This window comes from Ursus maritimus, unplaced genomic scaffold, assembly GCF_017311325.1.
Source record: "Ursus maritimus isolate PB19 unplaced genomic scaffold, ASM1731132v1 scaffold_28, whole genome shotgun sequence".
In the NCBI taxonomy this organism is placed as follows: Eukaryota; Metazoa; Chordata; class Mammalia; order Carnivora; family Ursidae; genus Ursus; species Ursus maritimus.
This window is the reverse complement of record NW_024425341.1, coordinates 37,305,641-37,316,042: the sequence shown is the minus strand read 5'-3', so window position 1 is coordinate 37,316,042 and position 10,402 is coordinate 37,305,641. Positions and strand designations below refer to the sequence as shown.

The following is a 10,402-nucleotide window of genomic DNA, read 5'->3' as shown; positions in this document are numbered from 1 at the left end:
TCTATTTTGGATGGTGCTCCTGTGAATATTCATGTGCAAATTTTCGTGTGGACATATATTTTATTTACCTTAGGTATACACCTAGAATGGAAATGCTGGGCCATATGGTAACTACTTAATATTTTGAGGAACTGCCCAAATATTTGCAAAGTGGCTGTGCCATTTTATATTCTTACCAGCAATGAATGAGGATTCAAACTTCTCCACATCATTGTCAACACTCATTACTATCTTTTTGATTATAACCATCCTAGTGGGTGCAAATTAGTATCTTGTGTGGTTTTAAGTTGCATTTTCCTAATGATCACTGATGTTAAACATTTCTTTATGTGTTTCTGGTCCATCTGTATATCTTCTTTGGAGGAGTGGCTACTCAAGTTCTTTGCCCATTTTTAAATTCAGTCATCTTTTTAGTATTGAGTTGTAAGGAATCTTTATATATTGTAGATGTATAAAAGTCCATGATCAGATATGTGATTTTCAAATAGTTTATTTTATTCTCTGGCTTGTTTTCTAACTTTCTTGTTGGTATCATTCGCAGCATAAAGTTTTAAATTTTAATATAGTCTAATTTATCTTTTTTGTTGCCGTTGCTTGTGCTTTCGATATTAGAAACCACTGTCTAAACCAAGGCACAGAGATTCACACCTACGGTTTTTCTCTAAGCCTTTTATACTTTTGCTCTTACAGTAAGTCTATACTATATTTTGAGTGGATTTTTGTGAATCATGTGAGGTAGAAGGTCCAAATTTATTCTTTTGCATGTGGATATTCAGTTGTCTGAAGACTATTGGTTGAAAATTATTCTTTACCCATTGATTGGCCTTCACACCCTTGTCAGAAATCAACCGACTATAAATGTATGGGTTATTTATTAATTCTCAGTTCTATTCATTCATCTATAAATTTATCTTTATGCCAGGATTACTGTGGCTTTATAGTCAAGATTTGAATTCAGGACTCGTTCTTGTTTTTAACGGTTATTTTGGCATCCGACGTCCCTTGCATTTCCATATAGATGTTTTGAATTAGCTTGTCAGTTTCTACAAGAAGTCTGGAGGCGCAGTGGTGATTCGCTGTGGCCCTTCCTCCCAGAGTGGCCACCTCTTCCTGCCCAAGCTGCTCTGCCACTTGCGCTGCTCTGGGGAAAACATGGCATCCGCCCTCAATATGTGAATAGTGTTAGGTCTCCGCTCAAAGGCAAAAGATTCAACTTTGTGAATTGATCAATAAGAATAGGGAACTTTTTGCAACTTTTTGTAATTCGTCGTACCTGGACAATATGTTTGGGGCTCAGGATGTCCTAGAACATTTCTTGGGTGTCCTTGGCCTTTTGTTTGTGACGTTTTCTATGCCCAGCATTTCTGGTTTCCAAATATGATTCTTAAAGGTGTAGCTTTTCATTAGTACTTATAATGGGGAGTATATTCAATATGCAACAAATAATTTCACTGGGCTTTGCTGTCAGTTAACAAATGCACTTGTGGAAGCAAATAGCCCTTGGGAGGAATTGGCATCCTTAAAGTAGCAACAGACAAGCTTCAGATGAATACAAACTAACTAACTTCAATACATGCTGATCTTTGCCAGTTTTGCTTCCAGCAAAAATGCTTTCAGTGTGCCCTTCCTTATCTTGACATAGATATGATGGGAATCTGTAAAGAGAATAGAGCTCTACTAATCATGGTTTTTGTTTTCTGTATTTTATGATGTTTTGACAATTTGGGGGGCCCTGTGGACCTGGGGAGGGGTTAGCTAATTCCTACAGACAGCTAACAACTTGCTTGTGCGCAGGCATCTGACACGCAAACCAATCAATCCCTCAGCTCTACCTCTGTTTCATTTTCAGACTCCTGAAGTCCAGAACATTATCCCCCTGACCTAAATCACCCCAGATCCAGGTACGGGACAACTAGTGATCACTGCTATAACCCAGAGCCTACCAAAATTATTCAAACTATCCATTGCTAAGCTTGCTTAGCTTGCCTGATTTCCCTTGCCTGTTTCTTCCTTCAAACACCAAAATAAAGGCTTTGAGCCGCACTTCGTTCTTGCTCCCTCTGCCACCTGATTGGACCATGGTGCTTCCCCTGTGGCCCTGTGTGGAGTGGTGTGGGTGTGTCTCTTGGGAACTATTTAACAACAATATTTTCTTTTTTTTTTTAAAGATTTTATTTATTTGAGAGAAAGCAAGAGAGAGAGAGAACGAGTAGGAGGGAGGATCAGAGGGAGAGGGAGGAACAGACCCCACCGAACAGGGAGCCCAATGTGGGGCTCGATCCAGGACCCTGGGATCTTGACCTGAGCTGAAGGCAGAAGGTTTAAACGACTGAGCCACCCAGCCGCCTGCAACGGTATTTTCTATGGCAATTATTCCTTGATCTATTGGCCTCTCTATATCTGGGGAAAAAAAAAAATCTCAGGTGCATTTTAGAACAGGAGCCCATGATACAAAGCCCTTTCTACTATACTGTTACATGAAAGAATAATGATTGCAGACTGAAGAGCTCTTTACTTCTCCGGACAGGCTAACCCCACGCCTGCCATGGTGATTAGTCATATGCTGGAATCACGTAAAAAACGTATTCTAGCTTCTCTGATACCACTTGGCAGGGTACAATAGCTACCGAAACATAATCTCAGATTATGGGTAGATTCATTAAGTCCCTTAGCAATGTTTACCGTGAGTTAGCACAAATGTATTCAACCAATTAACCTTTCAGAACTTTGAAACCTGGTAAACAATTACAGTGAAATTTTTACTTGGGTTAACATCATAGGACTGGAGAAGGAAAACTTGTCTCTCTTTAAAAGAATATTGAAAGGCTTGCAAAGACTTTTTAAACAGTACTGTTATGCGATATGGCAAGTTGTATAGAATCTGGACCTCAAGAGATGGAAAAATATCTACTGCACGTGATAGAAGATGGTGACATTTTTGCAAGTATTGCAAGTATTACTCAAAAGAATCAGTAAACAAGCCATCCAGTTACTCTTGAAACTAATATGCATCCTAATTAAACAAAGGGGAAAGAAATCATCACCCGGGCCAGTGGTTCATGTTGTTCTTGCATTAAATCTACCTTTTTTTATTTTAGATGAAAAATAAAACTTCCGATTTTAGTATGGATTGCATTGACTGTGTGGACGGATTTGAAGAGTATATAGTCTCCGACCGCTGCTATTACACAAACACAGTGGTTGAGTACAGCACAAGGTTATTTTCTTATCGTCCTGGAGGTCAGAAACCCAAAATAAGTGTCACTTAGCTTAAGTCATGATATCCACAGGGCTGCTTCCTTCTGGAAGCAATGAGGGGAGAGTCTGTTTCCTTGCCGTTTCAGTGTCTGGTGGCTGCCTCTGTTCCTTGGCTTATGGCCCCTTCCTCAGTCGTCAAAGTTCATTACTCCAATCTGTGCTTCAGCAAATTCATTGTCTTTTGACTCTGACTCTTCTTGTGTCCTTCTTATAAGGACCATATGATTATACCATGTGTATCTGGATAATCCAGTATAATTTCTCCTTGTCAAAATCTTTAATTAAACCACATCTGCAAAATCTCTTTTGCCACACAAGGGGTCATTCACAGGTTCCAGAGATTAGAATGTGGACGTATTTGGGGCAGGGCATTATTACCACTCAGAGTATTTCCATCTTAACAATATGAAGTCTTCTGACTCACGACCATGGGATGTGTTTTCATTTATTTAGAGCTTCTTTAATTTCCTTCAACAGTGCTTTGTCATTTTCACTGTATAAATTTTTCACTTCTTCTGTTAAACTGATACCTGCGTATTTTATTCTCATTGATCTATTATAAACGGAATTGCTTGCTTAACTTCATTTTACAAATGATTAATCTAGTATCTGGAAATGCAATTGATTTTTGTATTTTAATATTGTATTCTGCAATCGTATTGACTCATGTATGAGTTCTAATGGCTTTCTAGTGGATTACTTAGGATATTCTGTATTCAAGACCATGCCATCTGAAATGGAGATTATTTTGTTTCTTCTTTTGCGATCTAGATGACTTTTATTTCATTTTCTTGCCTACTTGCCCTGGATGGAACTTTCAGTAAAATATTGAATAGAAATGGTGAGATCAGACATCCTTGTCTCCATTGCATATTTATTATAAATGAAATCTCAAACTAAATTTAGAAAAAAATCAGAATTTACAGGTAGGTAAAGTGTCAGAAAATAAAATCATCCGTATTTCTGCATTTGGATGGAGTCGTTTGTGACAGATCAAGCTACTACTAAGAACAAGAGGGGGAAAAAGAGCCAAATGAAATGTAAATTGTATAAGAAAATGATCATTTTTTATCACATTGGAAAGTTGTGGAAGCAGCATGTACTAGAGGAACTATGGTTCAGGATCGTCTTGAATCTTGGAAAGGTGAGCTGATTATCTGCAAATACGTTTTTTGGGAAGCATCTGCAATTTTGGATGTGGCTTAACGTCTGAGAATATGAGCTTGGCCTGTGTCAAAAGCTTTAGAGGCAAAGGGCCAACATAAGAAATGAAGCAGACATAGACTGGGTCCTAATAAAACCGAAACCTAAGCTTTATTCAGCTCAGTTTTAAGGTGATCAGCCCCCTTCTCTGTCTACATTTAAAAATTTACAATTTTTTGGTTATAAAAATATTGTTATATTTGCCAATATAAAGGAATATATAATTGAATACAGAGAGAGAATAAAACTACAATAAAAACACACCTATAGAAACTCAAGTGTTAAAAGTCATCAGAACAAAATAACCTTAATTAATATATTCAAGGAAAAAAAGAAAAAGAGAAAAAGATGAAAAGATGTAAAATTAAGCAGATAACTGGAGTCTATAAAATGAATAAATGGAAATATTAAGATGGATAATTTTATACTGACAATTCTATGAATGAATTTAACACAATAATACAAAAATCAAATGCCAAAATATACAACTAAAATTTTTCCATACTCTTGAATGTTAGATCATGTATTTCTAAAAATTCCATGGGTCAAAAGAAGAAATTAAACAATATTTATATTGAATACCATAGAATACATAACCCATTAAACTTGCTAGATGCACGCAGTCAATGAAGATTTTAGAAAGAAAATTACTACCTAAGTGCAAATATTAGAAAATGAAAACATAAAAAGAAAATCAGTGATCTAAACTTGATCTCACCAAGGAAAAGAAATCTAACCTATATAATGTAGAATGATGCATATAAATAAGATAAAAACATAAGTCAACAACATAGAATGTAAAATATGCAATAGAGATAACTTAACAAAGCCACAATTTGGTTCTTTGGAAAAATTAATAAAAGCGATAAACTGCTATCAAGACAAATCAATAGAAAGAAAGAAAACACACATTACCAATACCAAGAAAGAAAAAGAGGATTTTTTTTTTTCTTTTGAGAGAGAGGGGTTGGGAATGAGTGGGGAGGAGCAGAGGGAGAAGGAAAGAGAGAATCCTAAACAGGCTCCCTGCTCAGCGTTGAGCCCCACACGGGATTCGGTCTCACAGCCCTGAGATCATGACCTGAGTCAAAATTAAGAGTTGGATACTTAACCAACTGAGCCACCCAGGTGCCCAGAAAAAAAGAGGATTTTAATGTAAAAACTAGATGCAATAAAAAGAGAATGAGACTATGTTTTGAAAGAAGTAAGTCCATGATCTAATTAGAAAGTACCTTGAGTCTTGTCATTTTTCTTTTCAAAAATCTTTCGAAATCTTCCTGTTGCCCTGAGGATGAACAAAGGCCAGTGTGAGCTGCTGCTTGTGCACAGATTGAACTCATCTGCTGGTACTGGACCTGCTCTCCCTTCCCTAAGCTACAGCCACGCTGGCTACTGGCTTCCTTCAGCCCCTCATGCATACAGAGTTCTAACCAGTATCAGGATTTTCACAAATGCTGTCAACTAGGTGAGTCAAAGAATCTTTAATAGGGCTGCTTACTCTTGAGAGTCCTTGAAAGCATACTCTGCAATCTTGGTTTAACATGATATGATTTCTCGGGCTATGAAAAGGTCCAGAGCATAATCTCCAAATAGATTATTGCAGTGAACTCTATAATTTATTTTTTGTGAATTTAAAAAATAGTGATTAAAAGATAGTCCACAAATACATAAAATAGAAAAGAGAAAAAAGTGATCTAATTTCCAATCTTCCAAAAGAAAAGTATTGTTAACATTGTTGAGTAGAGTTTTATATTTTATTTACATGTAACGAAATTGTATGTAACTTTCCACATTATACTTTTTATGAGTTTATAATATTCCATTATATGGATTACATCATAAATAATCATTTCTTTTTGATGGAAAATTAACTTCTGATTCTTCTCTATTGTAAATAATGCTTTCATAAATATGTTTTTTTCGTAAAGCCTTTATTGATTTTAGGGTTATTTCCTTAGACCGTATTTCCTAGTTGTGTCACCATTAGGTCAAGGAGTATGCATGATTTCGGAGTGATGACTACATAATGCCAAAGTACTATGTAAAGCAAAATGCTACTGCTCACTTCATTAGAAGAGTATGACAGCGCCCACTCCTTTAAGCTCTTCCTGAGACTGGATTTTCTCAATTTTTAATCTATTTTCAAACTGGGTAACAGATACAATGTTTATTTTAAAGACAATTTCTATTTATTTTATTACAACTGCTTTCTATAGAGGTTCGTGGTTCAGTTGAGTTTTCCGTTTGTACATGTTTTACTCCTTTTCTTATTGCAAGAATATTGTCATTAGGATGATAACTTTTCAGACCACTTGAAATCATCAGCAGTAAAGTTACACGGCCCACATATATGGAACAGAAAACAATGTATAGAGGACTTTAAGAAGAAAAGCAGGTGTTAGTTTTCTTGAAAAGTACTTGAATTGACCTTCAAACCATTCATCACACAGTTTATAGAAACTAACCATTCCTCAATTTGTTGTTTTTTACTACTCCTTGCAAAGCACTATATTAGACATAGTTAAAAGCACAAAGTTCCTAAGGCATACCTGCTCTGTATTGGAGAGAGGTTGCTGAGAAAATTGTTAATTAGCAATTTATCAAGATACCCATGTCATTGTGTATTGTAAAATGCCCATGGGCCAAATGTAAATTATTCATAAATTACCATAGGAAAAGCAACTAGATCAGCAAGCTGAAGGTCATATCTACCGGATACACTGAAATGCTAATCAACCCATAATTATTAAAGATGAATATAGGTAGGAATAAGCATTTCTGAACAAAAACTACACATTATCATGTACATTAACTCACTTAATAAAACTTCCAAATTAAATTTATAAAATTGTTAAAAGTCGGTCTCGATTCCTCTTTAATAAATGTAAAATTTTTCTAGTGAAACCTGTACAATGTAGACACCCAGAGCACCATCATTGGCGTTAGGGGAAACCTCACAGAATTTATTTTCTGCTAAGAACAGAGCAAAGGCATTTTTTTCTGATTTTTAAATGCTAGCTTACACCTACTTGGCAAGCAACTCAAAGTGTCTGTACGACGGTACAGACAATCCGTCACTCTTGCTTAGTTCCGTTTCCAGTACGGGTTCATCTTAATGCTACATGATAGGAAATAATGTTTGTGTGCACCTCAGATTTTCTGCTATCGTAAACAATTTTATTATCAAGTTGGTCACGTCATTTCAAGTTACGAAATACCCCTTGAGCCCTACGTGTTTACAGCACTTTTAGCTGCTAGCTTTATCATGGTGAAGACAGCCCAGGTCCTGCTTTCAGTGACGTTGCAGTAATGGGTACGTTTCTGACGGAACTGGGATTTCGGTTGTTACTAACAGCTCACCACCACCAGAACTGTCCGCATAGCTCAGCTCCAGGGAGTTGACCAACGTACGAAAGACCCTCAAAGGGGTGCAAATCAAGATCTAACAAAAAATAGTATAATTTATTTGTTGACCATTTTTTATGTGGTATAGCTAATGAGGAAATTTTTATATATATCTCCTGGGGAATTCTTTATACATATGCAATTTTTTTTGCTTTATCCTTTATGACAATATATAAAAAAGCTAATGTTATGAGAATCACTTTACAGATGAGGAAACTAAGGCCGGGGGGGCGGGTTGATAATTTCACCAGGATCCCATAACTAGTGGCAAGTGTCACCGAGCCAGCTCTGACCCCACAGCCCGTGGTCCTCACCATGCTGTATGTAAAGTGTTCGAGAATGTGGTCTTCGGCCAAGCCATTGACTCCAGAGCCACTTTACTCTTACAACAAGATACCACATGTTTTGCATATTGCTGTCTATACAGAGAGTAAAGAAATAACCTGGCCTCCTCCAGGAGCCTCCTGACTCCATTTCTGATCTACAAAGCTGTAGGAATCTTTCTGCTGCTTTGCACTCTGATTACCATTTCCTTTCTGTTGCACAATCAACTTCGGTCTGGTGCCCTTTAGAGAACGAGGAAGAAGCTTTGTGCCAAAATTTCTAAATACTTTTAATCGAATGCGAATAAAATGATCAAACTCTGGGAAAATGAAATCCAAGGTAATAATGCCAACGTTAACAGTTCCACATATTGCAGATGCTCAATGTTCAAAGATTCCTATAACCTGTTGATGCAATCATACTTCTAAGGGAATGAGTCTGTGCTCCTATTTATCCAAGTTTTAATGAGCATTCACAATGTTAAAGCAATTTGCTTATTCCTCCTTAATTTATTTGTGTTCAATAGAGCTCATTCAGCCACCAGGAAATGTGCTCAGCCTTGTGATAGCTAAAACACAGAAGTTTGTGAACACTTTTGAGAAAATGAAGGTTGTTTGGAGAAAAAACAGAAGAGGAAGAAATCATGGGCTTTGAGGATATTACAAAGTAAGCAAGTCTGGTAACCAAGAAACACAGACAGAAAGGGGGCGTTGAAAGAAACCAGCCTTTCCAGAGAAACACTTGGCCCGGGAGCGTCAGGAGGGTCAGATGGGGAGAACACATCACTTCCGAGGCCTCTTGTGGTGTACAAAAGTCCTCTGGTCCGGGAGCGCTGACCCATGCCTTCACAACTGTTGTAAATAGACCGGCTGTGCGGACACTTCGCAGGCACGTCAGCAAAGCCTTCTGTGCAATTGGTCGTCTTCAGGTGCGAGACGCCGAGTGAGGCACGGCTTCCTGGGAAGGCTTGGGCAGGCCCGGAACCCACTGCCTGTTCCCTCCACGTTTACTGACCAAGGAGAGTTACAGAGGTGAAAAGCGGGAGATTATGTTTTTAATGCTTTATAAAAATGTACCAGTTATTCTTTTTCAAAGTGTTATAAACTCTATTTTTTTAACTTTTACAGATATGTAAGCAATTTTTCTAAACTGCTGCTCCTTGTGTTCTTGACTGTCGACGGAAAACCGTTGTGTCTCACCCGCAGACCACGGAGGGACGGATTCATGCAATCGGTGTGCCTTTGATAGACCAATCTTGTGCTTTGGGGTGAAGATTTTGGTAATTTTTCAATTATTTAAAAAAGTTTGATGTTTCAGGAAGTTCTAGAATTCATTTGTATTGAAACCCAAAAATGGGCCTATGATGGAGATGATTTGCTGGTATCTTTGGTGGTGATGGGCCGTTGAGGGTTTCAAATGAGATCGTGACAAATGCTTTGGAAACTGGAATGCACGGCACAGCGTGAAGGCGTAATTTTGATTTGGCGTTAAAAAAAAACAACAGCAACAGCACATATTTGTGTTTTTGTCTTGTCGGAAGAAATGCACAGCTGTCCTGGGTTGTGTTGAAAACGAAGAGTGAAGAAACACCCAAATGAGGACAAATATGAAGCCAAGCTTAATATTCTTTCAACAGCAAGTGTGTGTCATGCTTCCTCTTGCTTCAAGGCTTTGCCGCGTGGAGTTTCCTTTCCTCTGCTTGGACACCCCGACCCGAAACCTCTTTACTTGGTTAACCCCTTTAGTCTCAGCTTAGGCACGACTTGGGAAGATGAGTCGATGAGATTCTTGCAGAGCTCGAAGGGGAAGCTCTGCTTCATGTCTGGTTTGTCACGTGTTCAGCATAAATGAGCCGTGTGTGAAACTCTTCACCAAATAAACTAACTCAAATGAAGGAGTAGTTCAAGACAGGAATCACCATGAAAATGCCATCCTTGCCTCCTTGCTCACATTCCCTTTACCAGCCTGAAATTTAGAAAACTGTGGTAGAGGGCTTGGTCATCTCCAGTGCTTCGGAGGGGGCTCGAGCCAACGTTATGTGGATACCAGGGTGAAGCGTCAACTGACATCTGGAAGGCGCGAGCGCAACAGGAAGAGTGTAGCCTGTTGTCAGGAGGTTATTCACTAGACAGCTGGGGGCAAACGAAGAGAAGAGAATGATCGCTTTCATCTATGCTTCATCTCAGTAGGGACAGAGGTCTGCGTCTTGTTC

General features: G+C 38.1%; 1 pseudogene; it reads left to right on the top strand.

Moving 5' to 3' along the window:
• The first annotated feature begins 1,267 nt into the window (after positions 1–1,267).
• On the top strand, positions 1,268–9,597 carry LOC103681002 (annotated as a pseudogene).
• Positions 9,598–10,402: the final 805 nt, after the last annotated feature.